This window comes from Mustela erminea, chromosome 9 (genome assembly GCF_009829155.1).
Source record: "Mustela erminea isolate mMusErm1 chromosome 9, mMusErm1.Pri, whole genome shotgun sequence".
Lineage (NCBI taxonomy): Eukaryota > Metazoa > Chordata > Mammalia > Carnivora > Mustelidae > Mustela > Mustela erminea.
In genome coordinates, this window is record NC_045622.1 from 16695388 (window position 1) to 16709505 (window position 14118).

Sequence of the window (14118 nt, forward strand, 5' to 3'; positions counted from 1 at the left end):
GTTTTACGTGCCCCTTTTTGTCCCAGGGAAAAGGTGTTGTTTTTTTTTTTTTAAAAATTAACATATAATGTATTTTTTGTTTCAGGGGTACAGGTCTGTGATTCATCAGCATGACAATAAAAGACAATGGAGAATCAATGGGGAACAAGATAGACCTAGCTCTTGCTTTCATTGAGGCTTACATGCTTATCAAGGAGACAACAAAAAAAAGCAATTGTGTAGAATTTTCAGATTTAAGGAGGTGGAGGAAGAATGTTTCAAGCAAAAGGCTTAGCTAAGCGAATTCCCATAGAATATATCATGTATGAGGTATAGAGTGTATAGAGCAGCACTGCCCAAAGAACTTGCTATAATAAAAATATTCTGTATCAGCAGTGTCCAATAAGATAGCCACTAGTCACATAGGGCTACTGAGCACTTGAAATGTGACTAGTGTCATGTAACTTGGGGAATGCAATTTTAATTTAATTTAATTTTAATTAATTTAAATTTAAATAGCCACAAGGTGCTAGTGGCTACCAGGTTGAATAGAGGGTAATAAAGCTGAAAGAGGATAAAAGGGCAAGAGATGAGACTGGGGAAGTCAGCAGGGTTCCAGACCATGGAAGCCTTGAGGAACATGTTAATCATTGTGACTTTACCCGAGAAGTCACAGAAGGATTTTTAAGTTCCGGAAAATAACATGATCAGATAGGAGTCTTAGAAACATAATTTTGGCCTTCTTATGGGTAAAGACAGGAGAAGGGTGGAGAAATTGATCTTGTCTTCAGGAGTTTGCTCTATAAGGAGAAAGATGGGAACCAAAGCAAAATGACTCGAGGATATCTCAAAGAAACAAAGACATATGTGACTAATCACACCCACAGACCATACTCATATATGTATTTCTATACATTTGTCTACCAGTGATCCACACTTCTTGCCTTTTTCTAGTTGCTCACAGGACATCTAGCCTCCTGGGTATTTCAGGGTGTCCTGGGATACCTGAGCTTACAAGGAAGTCTATCAACAAAATAGCCACCCAGCATCAACCTTGTCCCTCCTCTGTGCACCTACCCCTTTGTTCTTCTCCGGTCCTTGCTACTGAGGGTACTTTGAGGGTACTGCTCTGTTCTCTGCAGAAGGAGGAAGGTCCCCACCTCAACAACTTAAGCCACACTGCTTTCCTCACCCTTGCCTTGATCCTCTAAGCTTTTTCTTTGACCAGCGCTTTTGGAGAGGCGCCTGCCTGAGTGGCTCAGTTGGTTGAGCATCTGATTCTTGATTTTGGCTCAGGTCATGATCTCAGGATCTGCTTTTGGAATCTGAACTCAGTGTGGAGTCTTCTTAAGTTTCTTTCCCTTTGCCCCTCCCCCTGCTCTCTCTTTCTAAATAAATAAATTGAACAAACAACAACAACAACAACAAACAGCTTTTCTGGGTTTTCTCCCCCCGCCCCACCCCGGACTCTCACTTCTCTAAGCTCTACCTATGGGGTAAGACAAAACACACTGAGGATGAGTAAATCCCTGGGGGCGATGGTGATAAGCTACCACTGAGTCCCCCTTAAAGAATTTTGTTTCCCCGGCTCTAGGAACCAATATAGACACCTGCATGCCTATCACAACTCCTCACCAGTTCCCTGACACACACCACATAAAAGCACACACCCTTATGTCTGTAGCACACACACCTTTCCAATTCTTAGCACTGCCGCTGACATATCCAGACAAGGCTGAACTCTCTTCAGGATCAGCCAACACCACCCCTGTTCCATTATGTTCCTGCCAAAGAAATGGACAAATAAATACATAAGCAATCACCGCCCAGCGGTCACATATAATGTATATGTAGTTAGAGCCATAGCGTGTCCTAATGCAAAAGAGCACGAACTTTAGTCTGGAGCCAGACTGACCTGGATTCAAATCTCAGCCTGACCACTTTTACTCACTGGGTGGTCGTGGGCAGATCACCCAACCTCTGTGAGCTTCAGCTTTCAATTCTACAAAATGCTTACTTTTGCAGGTTGTTAAAATTGGAAATAGGCTATGTACAGTGCCTAGTACCTAGAAGATGCTCAGTGCCTGCGAACTGGTGTTACTCCCCTGGTGCGGGGGCCCTGAAGTCTCAGGATGCCACAGGCCTTGCAAAGAGGCCACGGAATAAAGGTCAGAGTGCTAGCACATTCTCAGGCAAAAGCATCTTGGGATTTTATTAGATGACAGCCTAGAGCTGCCCGGTGAGGAAACTGAAGCCAGGGGCAGGCAATGCGTTAATCAGGGTCACACAGAAAATTAGTGACAGAGCCAAGACACGATTCCAGGGAAGTCTGGAAAGGTTCAGCCCAGTGCTCCCTTCTGTAATGCCGCAGCCTCTCGGCCGCCCAGGCTCTGCTCTGACCCGTCCCTACCTCACTCTGATGAGACAATTTACTCCTCCTTGGCACCTAGGGTGTCCCCCTCAGTACGGCCAAGAGGAAGAGCTGATGCAACGCGTTCGCGGCGACCACCAGGCCCGCGGAGGCCTCCCCGTTGCTATGGCAACCCGAGCTTGGTGGGGGAGGACCGCTCCCCCGGCGCCCCCTCCCATCCACGCAGCGGACGTGACACGTGCGGCAGGGTCACGTGTTGTTGTTGGGCCGTGAAAGCTGCTTCCGGGTCAATGCAGGACACTGGGCTCCGGCGGCCAGAGTGGGGGACCAGGTGAAGCCGAGCCGGGCCGGGGCCGGCCGGGACCAGGCCGGAGGCTGAGCGGCGGCAACGGCGGTGGCCGGGAGGGGGGAGGAGAGGCGCAGCCCGAGGAGCCGCCGCAGCAGCTCCCCCGCCTCCCGGGCTGAGGGGTGAGTGGAGCCCGGGCCCGCCGGCTCCGTCGGCTTCTCGAGGCCCCAGGCGCTCCCCTCCGGAGCCGAGGCGCGGAGGGCCGTTCCTGCTGGGGCGCAGTGTGGGGAAGCGCGGGGAAACACTCGGAGCGGGACGAGGCCTGCCTGGGAGGAGGGGAGGAATGGGCCACCTGCCCGCGGCGGGAGGGAGGATGGGGCCTGGCCTGGCTGGGGAGGCGCGGGGAGGGCCCTGGGTTGGGAGCAGGCGGAGGGCCGGGCGGGGGCGGGGTGAGGCGGGAGCCTGAGTCCCTGGGAGAATCCCGGCTTCTCACCAAGCCCCGGGGCGTGGGGGATGGAAAGATTTCCCTGGGTGGTAGGAGGTGGACAGGAGTCTGGGGCTGCTGGGGAAATAGAAAACTTTGTCTCTGAACTACTGTATCCAGAGTGGGGGAGGGGAAGCAGAGGCCTTGTCCCCAGGGAGGTTTGGTGGGGAATGGAGCTGGTGGGCATTTCCAGGCTCCTGGGACACTAGGCCTGCTCCTTCTAGGGGCTGATGAGAGGGTGCGGTAGTTTAAGACGGGCTTTCGGGAGAATCGTTTGGCCCTCGAGTTGGGAGATGCTGAGAGTGAGGGGATTGGAGTAAGGTGGGGCCTAGGAGGAGAGAACCCTGTCCTGGGGTTTGGGAAGGGGGCAGTGTAGGGGTCTGTGTGGAGCTTCATTCTTTGTTGAGAATGGGGAGTACAGAGTTCTAGATCCTCTCCTAGGGAGACATTCTGGGAATTGATGAAGCGAGAAGAAATTTCATACTGTCTTCTCTTGACACAGTGATTTTAGAAGTTGTAGTTAGGAAAAGTTGGTTGGAAGAATTGAACTGTTGACAGCCAGTGGAGAAAGGAGGAGCTCTAGTCTGAAGGTTGCTAAGTTACTCAGAGCTTGTAGGCACCGCCTAGGGCTGTTGTTTGCCAGGAAGTTAGCAACCCTTTTAGGTCCAGACACAGGCTTAGCTGGGGCTGACCCCTTTCTTTTTACGCTGCCCTGGAGGTCTTAAATTGGTTTCCAAGAGGCCATCTTGAGCAAAGATATTACATGCAGGTGTTGAGGACTAATGAAAACAGCCTTTGGGTCCTCAGACATTAGAACTAGATCTCCAGGGTAAGAGCTTTCAAACTTTTTTTTTTTTTTTTAAATCATGCCCCATATTAAGAGGTACTTTTTACATTATGGTCTAGTACATACCTTTATATGAATGAAAAGTTTCACACAGCACTGTTTACCCTTATTACATGTGATGCATTCTGGTAATTTCTATTACGTTCCATTCTCTTCCATTAAAAATGCTGACTGAAATCCACTGAATTGATTTGTGGGTCACAGGTTGCACTTTGAAAAACACTGTTTCCTAGGCACATTTCTTTGGCTTCGGTTAGTGTCCTCATGTTATGATTCTAGGGAGCCAGGATGATTAGGAGATGGGTTTGGGTGGGGGTGCAATTGACTGCTTCATTTGTTTACATATATTTATAACATAGCAGATTTGGTGTTTTGGAGCATAATCTTAATCTTTGATATCTTAATGTGGCCTGATCATTTTATGACATTTTTGAAGTGTATGCTTTAATTTTCTATGTCCTTTGCCATGTGAAAGAAAATGAGAAGCCTAATTCAGTTTAGTTGATTTATCCACAATCTACTTAAGGTAATTTTAATGTTACAGTATTGTAAATATACACTGATTTGCTTTTCTCCTATTTAAAAACTCTCAAGCTGAAACCTAAATCCTTCTAACTCCAGTAATACGTGGTTTAATAATTCTATTTAATTAAAGATACAGATTTATGGCTTTAGTATATACTTGAAACATAATCATAAACCTAAGTGTAACTTTGAGTCAGTCAACATCTAATTCCCCCTGCCATGATGTTTTCATCTGTTTGTAAAATAGATGAGGTCTTTATGTGAACCATATTATAAACATTAACAAGTATTGGTGAACGAAGTGGGAGACCTTCATGAGTTGCTATGGTTAAAAGTTTTTTTAAAGGTCGTCATTGAGCTTATTGTTACATGATGTTGAGTGTCAAGTAATGTTGCCTGAGTTCAGTAGGTACATTTACAGGGTATGTGTTTAAGACCAGTTTATTGGTGTTAATTCTTGTTGATGATGCCTTCATATTATTTGGGACATGGAATTCCAGGTCATAGCCATCAGGAAAGAATTGCCCAATTAAACTTCATTTTGGGGGCCATATTCTTGATGAGATGCCTTACAAAAGCATTTTTAATCATCTTCAAACTCTGTGTGTTGTAAATTATTTACTTATTGACTGTATCTTGGGTACTGGTGAAGAGGGTCTGGGTTGGCATGTATCAGCCATCCTTTAAAAATTATCTTTTTATCAGGTGAATATTTGTTTTGAAATTTTTAGTTTTAAAGAATGTTTAAAAGCTTTCTTTTTGTGGTAGTTGCTTAGAACATGAAGGAAGAATCTCATTAATTTCGTTTTTCTGGGAATCATGTGTACCTGTTAATAAACAGTTGTGGAGAACTTAACCTGAGTGATTGTGTGTGCTTTTTTATAGTTTTCTTTTTTTTTTTTTTTCTTGAACCTCAGACTCTTAGGTATGTCCTAAAAAAGGCTCTTTTCCCCTAATTTTTGCTTCCAAACTGCTGTGGGTTTGGAAGTTAGTTGCTTACATTTGTTAGAACTTTGTGTAAAATACGATTGTGCAGCTCTGACTAATATTCTATTGTATATGTATTTATGTTTATTATATATACACAAGTACTTTTAGTATGTGAACTATGTGACATGTATTTTGGCTAGTCAGAGGCCTATTTACTGACCTCTTAATTGTGGGCTCTGTTTTAAGCAAGTGAACTCTTTATATACTTAGGCTAATTAGCTATATAAGAAAAAGTTCTAGAAAGTATCAAGAAACTGACAGTGCTACAGTTTGGACTTGAGGAGTAAAGCAGTCAGCTAGCTGTGATTGTTGCCTTTGCCCTACATGCAGTGAATCATTAAGAGTTACCATTCCTTCCTTTTTAATCTTTTTTATTACCTTCTCCTGACTCTCATTTCTTTGAGATTAGAGTGCTGACAGCCTCACTACTGCCATTGTCTGTTACTCTCATTCTACTTGATCTTGCATAGCTTCATCAAGAGTACTTTTCCAAAGAACAGTACCCTAATTTATCATTTCTCTACTCAAAAACCACTAACTTCCTAGTGCCAGCACAGAATAAAGCCCATACTGTTGAGGTTGACATTGATGGTATTCTAGAGCCTCTTTTTTTTTTTTTTTTTCCCTGACATTGTCTTTCCATCCTAACTTCAGATCCTCTGTTCCTGCCAAGCTGTCTGCTCAGTGTACTTTCTTTTGTAACATTATTCCTGAAATTCTGGGAAATGTGTTCATCATGAATTCCTACTCATCATTTTATTACCGATGACCCTTCTTTGAAGTCTTTCTTTCCAGTCCTGTATACACTACTTTTCCTACATTGCTTTGTGTTATTTGTATATGTTGTTTTTACCTCTTTTAGATTGTAAATTCATAGAGGACAGGAAGCTCAAAGAACCGCTAATCTTTAGGACACCTAGCACAGGATTTATCGGAGTTCATGGACCAAGTGAGTCAGAATTGATGGAATTTTGGTGAAAATTGCAGTTCTCTGAAAATGCCACCCTCGACTTACTAAATCAGAATCTTGGAATTTGCTTAGGTGGAGGTCTTCTACAGTAAAATTTGAGAATTACTTACCTAGCATGATGCTTTACATTACAGTGGGTACACAGTTTTTGAGCTGTCCCATTCATCAGGACTTCCCTATTCTCAGCACTCATAATAATCTTAATGACAATTTGTTGATTACTTCATGCCAGATACAACTAGATGCTTTAAACACATCATTTAATCTTCACAGTGACTCTAATGACTACAAAGTAGCTATTAATAGTTCCATTTTACAAATGAGAAAGCAGCATGAAGAGGTAAGTAACTTATTCAAATTCCAGTGCAGATCTGAACTTAGGCTGAACTGAAGCACCATGCTCTTCTAAAAACAGATTTGAGCAAGATAGCACACTTCCAAAATTCCAGACTATGGCTGTGTGAAACTTTTACTAATAATTCATTAACGGCTCTTAGGAATGTGATCTATTACTAGCTCTGTTAAGAAAAGGATACTTTTAAGTTCTTCTGCGATTAATGCTTTTCCAGTGATTTTCAAAATTTCTCTTTCAATTCTATCATACTTATCACCAGTATACTTGATTTTTCTTTCACTGCCAGAACATACTACATCAAAGTAAAATTCACCCTTCATTCAGTGAATATTTGTTGTCCTGTGCCAGATAGTCCTGCATGTAATACTGAGCTGGACTGACAGATCTCTACCCTTGTGGGACTTAAGGTTCTGGTGGAAGGGGACCGAAGCTCTCAATTAACGTACAGTGGGAAGTGCTATAAAGAGTGAGAGAGGCTGGAGTAGTAAGTGATTGATGGTAGCAGTGGAGCTAGTTTTGATGGGTTGGTTAAAGGCAGCCTCATTGACAAGGTAACATTTGTGTTTAAATTTGAGGCTTGGATGCTGAGATGAAGACAGCAAAACCAAGAGCCAGATAAAAGGCAGTCCTGTGCGAATGCCTTATGAGGAAATCAGCTTGGCAGTTTTGAGAAGTAGAAAGCCATGCTGGCTGAAACCTAGTGGGTGGGAGGAGGGAAGGGCAGAGAGGTGAGCAGAGAACAGATTGGAGGGAGGCCTGAAGACCAGGATAGAGATTAGGTTTCATTCTAAGTGTGAAGGGAGGCCTTTGGAGAACGTAGAGGATGTGATTTGACTTAGAGATCACTTGGCTTCGTTGTGGAGAATGGTGGTGTAGTCGTGAGAGACAGGGAAGGGAGCTATTGCAGCAGTCCCGGTGAGCGGCTGATGCAGGCTTACACCAGAGTAAAGTAATGGAGACAAAAAGAACTGGGCAGAATTGGGGTGTTTGGGAGGTACTGTTGACAAACCTCGCTGATGAATTACATGGGGGTGTGAGAGGAAGAGAGAGATCAAATATAGCTCCAAAGGTGGGGACTGGTGGAGGAAGAGCAGGTTGGAAGAGGGGATTGAGAGTTCTCTTTCTGCCCTCTGTGTGCCAATCCCCAATAATACATGCTCACTCTCCAAGGATGCCACAACCCTGAATTTTGTGTGTGTTACTCTGACTTTTCCTTATAGTCTGTATTACATATGTATGTGACCCTAAACAATACGGTGATTGATATGCTGTTTTTGAATTTGAAGTGGAATTGTACTATATATATTTTTGTGATTATCCTTTCAACAGTGTTTTGTTTGTTTTGTTTTGTTTTTTGTTTGTTTGTTTTTAAAGAAAGTTTCAGGTATATAGCCTTATGATTCACATCTGCATACACGACAGAGTGGTCACTACTGGAAGTCTAGCAGCCATCCATCACCAATAAGTTGACCTCCTTCTCTGTTTTCATTCCCCACCCTTCCCCTCCGATAACCATCATTCTGTCCTCTGTATCTATGAGTTTATTTTTGTTGTATTTTGTTTGTTGTTGATTTGTTTTGTTTTTTAGATTCCACTTTTGAGTGAAGTCATACGGTACTTGTCTGACTTACTTCACTTAGTGTAATACCCTTAAGGTCTATCCATGTTGTTGCAGATGGCAAGATGTCATTCTTTTTTATGCTAAGTACTGTTCCATTGTATAAGTATACCTCATCATCTTTATGCATTTATCTATCGATGGACACTTAGGTTTCCTTATCTTGGCTGTTGTAAATAACGAGGTAGCGAACATAAGGGTACATACATCTTTTTGAAATAGTGTTTTTGTATTCTTGGAATAAATACCCAAAAGTGAGATTGCTGGGTCATATGATGGTTCTATTCTTAATATTGTTCAGAATCTCCATACTGTTTTCCACAGTGGCTGTGCCAGTTTACAATCCCACCAGTATACAAGTGTTCCCTTTTCTCCACATCCTAGCCAACACTTGTTTCTTTTCTTATTGATAATAGCCATTTTAACAGGTGTTAAATGATATCTCATTGTGGGTTTTGATTTGCATTTCCCTAATAGTGATGGTAAGCATTCATGTGCGTATTGGTCATATGTATGTCTTTTTCGGAGAAATATTTATTTTGATCCGCTGCCCATTTTTTAATCGGGTTGTTTGGATTTTTGTTGTTGTTGTTAAGTTGTATGAGTTCTTTGTATATTTTGGGTATTAACCCCTTATCAGATATGTGGCTTGCAAATATCTTTTCCCACTCAGTAGATTGCCTCTTTATTTTGATGATGGTTTCCTTCACTGTGCATAAGCACATTAGTTTGACATAGTCCCATTTGTTTATTTTTGTTTTGTTTCCCTTGTCTTTGGAGTCAGACCACAAAGACATTGCTAAGACTGATGTCAAGGAGCTTACCACCTGTGCTTTCATCTAGGAATTTTATGGTTTCAGATCTCACATTCAAGGCTTTAATTCATTTTGAGTTAATTTTGTGTATGGTGTGCGATAGTGATATAGTTTAATTCTTTTGCATGTGGCTGTTCAGTTTTCCCAACATCATTTATTGAAGACTGTCTTCTATTGTACACTCCTTTGTTGTAGATTAATTATGTGTGGATTTATTTCTTCACTCTCAGTTCTGTCCCATTGATCTGTGTGTCTGTTTTTGTACCAATACCACACTTTAAAAAAAAATTAAAGTATAATTAATGTACAGTGTTATAATAGCTTCAAACGTACAGTATGGTGATTTTATAATTCTGTACATTTCTTGGTGCTCATCAACATAAGTACTATTTATCCCCTTTATCTCTACCATACTGTTTTGATTGTTGTAGCTTTGTAGTCTAGTTTGAAATCAGGTAGCTTGATGCTTCCAGCTTTCTTCTTTCCTCAAGATTGCTTTGGCTGTTCCAGGTTTTTTATAGTTCTATATAAATTTTAGAATGGCTTGTTCTAGTTCTGTGAAGTATGCCATTGGAATTTTGATAAGTATTGCATTGAATCTGTATTACTTTGAGTGATGTGGACATTTTAACAATATGAATTCTTCCAATCCATGAGCATGGAATAGGTTTCCATGTATTTGTGTCTTCAATTTCTTGATTTTAAAAGTCATTCATTTTGATGAGAAAGCCATTGAGAACTATCAGTTGTTAATTTCCATTGCTGTGTAACATTTCATTTATGAATATAATGTAATTTATCCCATTACCTGTTCTTGGATATAAGGGCCTTTTTTGGGCCAGGATTTTTCAAAAATTCACACAGTATTTTTGTTGTGGGCATTCTTGTGTTTGTTTCCTGGTCACGAGTTCTTATAGATTTTACAGTGAGAAGTAGAATTGCTGTATTACAGGGTATATGCATCTTCAGCTTCAGTAGACAGTGATAAAATGTTTTCCAAGGTGTTCATACCAGTTTTTATCAAGTTATTTTTACTCTCACTACCAGTGAGTTTCTGCTCTACAACTTCTCAGACACTTTGGTATCATCAGAGTTTTTAAGTCTTGCTGATTTATATAAAATAGTATTTTACTAAGATTTTCATCTTCACTTCTGAATATTATTAAACTTGAACATCTTTTACATATATTAGTCATTTGAATTTTATCTTCTGTTAAATACTGTTCATGTCTTTTATCATTTTTCTATTGGATTGTTTGCCTTTTTCTTATTATTTTTAGGAGTTCTCCATATTAGTTACATGTGTTGGGAGCATCTTTTCCCCATTTCTGAGTTTTAGTTTTTTATGTTTAATGTCTTTTGACGATCAAAAGTTTTTTTATTTTTCTGGTTGATTTTTCCTTAATGGATTCTTTTTGTTTTGTTTATGAAGTATTTCCCTAAAGCAAAATCTTAAAGCTCTTCTCCTGTTAGAAAAAAATAACTTCTCTTCTCAAAGTCAAGTTTGACTTTGGCATTTTATCGGCAGTTGTGTCTTTTTCTGTGTTTTGAGGTAAGGATTTATTTTCCTTTTCCCACATTGATAATCACTTGTCCCAAGACCAGTTACTGAAGTTTAACTTTGACCTACTGATGTCTTTGCCATTTCCTGCCATATTCACATGGGCCTATTTGTGTGCTGTCTTTTCTATTCCATTGATTTCCCCCACCCCATTGTTTAACAAAATACAGTCAGTTCTGTCAGTTCTTGGTTCTTGTTATTTATGGTAGTCATGCAAAGTTGCTGTGAAAACTGAATGAGTGAATATGGACCCATTGCTCCTATGGGAGATACGGGGATTGGTTCCTGCCAGCTTGTGGTCATAACATTTTTGTCAACTGATCACTACATAACCTTGTTTTGTGTGTGTCTCTTTAAAGACACGTTATTCAGTATATATGGTTGAGTTAATAACTTTGAATTCAGAGTGGATGGCACTGATAATTCATGCCACAGTAAATCTTATCTAACATAGATTTTCTCCATAAGGCATACCACGGCTTCTTGTGTATAAGACTAGGCAGCACTTCCACAGTTCACTTTGGAGCCATTTTCAATAGTGAAATCACCAACCAAAATCACACAAAGATGTGAAAACCATGACACTAAATCACGGAAAGTTTACAATGTGAGTTTACAATGAAAGTTTACAATTTGTTTGCAATGCGAGAGCTGATGCAGGATGCAGAGTGCTGCCCTGTTATATCTCAGCAGGAATCGTGCACCTCAAATTAGTATCTACAAATGACTGGGAACATGCTGCAAATACTGATTTGGGGGTTACAAACGAATTTTATGGAGTGGGCGAATTTGCAAACAATGCTTTAATAATGATGCTTTACTAAACTATGAAATCTTGTTAGAAGCAGTCTTTCTGGAGACCATTACCTTTAGCACCTTTTTTCCTCTCATGCTTACACATGTTTTATAACATTTTATTTTAAGAGAATAACTTTAATGCAATGGATCTCTCAGATACAAAGTTCTGATTGCCAAATGCCATTATCTCAATAAAAAAACACTTCTTGCTAGAGAATGTTTTTATTTATAATCTCAGTATTGTTATTTAGTTCACAGGTAAATGAATTTTAGGAAAAAATTGCAACCCTTAAAATACTGAAAACAAATGTAAATTATTAAACCCTTATTACTGTGACTTTTGTGTGAGGATCATATTTTCTCATAGGCACTCTTAGTAACTTAAGGCATAAGTTTTTTAAAGGCAAGTGCCCTTTAGAGGTTTTTAAAATGTCAACTCTATTAAATCCTCATCCGTTGGTGATATTTCTCCATGTGAACATCAGTAAAGGAGTCCAAGAAAGATAAATGAAGATTGTATACTTTATAAATCAAACCTCTCACAAAATGCATTTATTGAGACTTGGCTAGTTTATCCTTTACTCACCATTTAAGATTCTTAAGTGCATTGTTGGTGTTAATTTGATAAGTGTGCCAAGAGAATAATATCCAGAAACTTTGGCTGTTCATCTTTTTTATATATACACAGCTTATATTTTATTTCTTAATTTTTTGAAATGTTTTATTATTTCATATATATGCAATATCATATATGAAATATTTATATATTTAATATATTAATATTAGTAAATATTAGTATTTAAATATTATATATGAAATGAATGAAATGAAATGAACATATGAATATATATTTCATATATATGTAAAGTATAACATAAAATGTACTGTTTTAACCATTTTTAACTGTATATAGTTTGATGGCATGAAGCACATTCATGGTGCCATCCATCTCCAGAACTTTTTCATGTTCCCAGACTGTCCCTATGAATCTGTCCCCATGAATCAGCAACTCCTCATTCCCCATCCCCTTCCTCGGCCCCTGGCAACCATCATTCTACTTTTTGCCTCTATGAATTTGGCTACTCCACAGATAACTCCTATAAGCTTTAACCATATGGTATTTGTCCTTTTCTGTCTGGTTTCTTTCAGTTAACATTGTCTTCAAAGTTCATTCATGTGTCACAATTTCCTTCCTTTTCAAAGCTGAATAATATTCCATCGTGTGGATAGACCACATTTTCTTTATTCGATCATCCATCTATGGATAGCAAGGTCATTTCCACCTTTTGGCTGTTGTGCATAATGCTGCTAGGAACATTGGTGTACAAATCTTCCCAAGGCCAAGCTTTCAGTTCTTTTTTTATATATTCACAAGTAGGATTGCTGGATCATATGGTAATTACAGGTTTAATTTTTTGAGGAACTGCCATACTGTTTTCCACAGTAGCTATGCCATTTTACATTCTCGCCAGCAAGGCACATATATTCATCTTTAGTTACTGAACAGTGCCTGTTTTTCTGAAGTATGGCATAAATCATTGACTTTTGCGTATGAAATGTGAAGTGTGTGGATACTAAAGTAATCAGTATTAAATTTGTTGTGGCTGTAGTTTTTGCAGAATAATTTAACTTGTGCTAGGTAGCAAATATTTCTGACTGCTCCTGATTCATTGTTTTATCATTTCATCTCTTATTTTTGGAATCTCCATGGAGAGGTACACATAATTATGCATTTCAATGGTAGCTATGAAGCATTTTTTTCTCAAGTACTCAGATCTCAGCTTATTAATAAATTTGCTTTTTTTAATTTTGTAAAGTACATTTGATAAACACTCAAAAATGATTAGAAAACTCATTGATTAGCACACTTACAGAGTGCTAATTATATGCAAAATTCCAGCCCTTGATTGATAAAGAGAAGCATTATGGGATATGGACATTACCCTTGAGAGCTATACAGTCTAATGCCATGAGACATAAACACGTGAAAAGTCACATCACTGTACACAATTTAAATTATAATGGCATATAGGACAAAAATGATGCCATGCCAACACGTGATTGATGAATCACCCACTGACTATTTTAAGCAATAGATTCCATGAGCTCAGCTCAAAGGAAATGGATCATTATGGCAGGAGGTATCTGGAAAGGTTTCATCTGTGAAGTAGATTCTGAGCAAGGTGTTGAAAAATACATAACATTTAGGCAGGTGGAGAAGAGAGGGAAAGACCTTCCAGTTAAGGAGGAATAAAATTATTAGGGTCAGACATTTTTAGTGCCTGAATCATTAATTGGCACTAATTGGCATAGTCCTGGGACCCAAAAAAAATTAGATCAAATCTATTTAACAAAAATTATAAGTCAGTCCCCCAGGTGTATATTAATGCTACCATGTTCCCTGGGTAGTGATGGTAGTAGTGATAGGGGTAGCAGTAGAAGCAATAACCATTGGATATTTATTAAGTGCATTCTAGGTGCCAGGCACTGTGCTACACATTTTTACCCGTTTTATCTCC

General features: G+C 39.7%; 1 protein-coding gene across 2 annotated transcripts in view; it reads left to right on the forward strand.

Annotated features, from left to right (window-relative positions):
• Window positions 1–2599: 2599 nt before the first annotated feature.
• Window positions 2600–14118, forward strand: part of TBCEL (tubulin folding cofactor E like) — a 72721-nt gene continuing 61202 nt past the window's right edge. Inside the window, exon 1 of one of the 2 annotated variants that reach the window (XM_032357992.1) lies at window positions 2600–2681. The gene's annotated coding sequence lies outside the window, so the exon portion shown is untranslated. Of the gene's footprint in view, window positions 2682–2729; window positions 2819–14118 lie in introns of those variants that run through there. The other variant, XM_032357989.1, reaches the window with a different exon arrangement.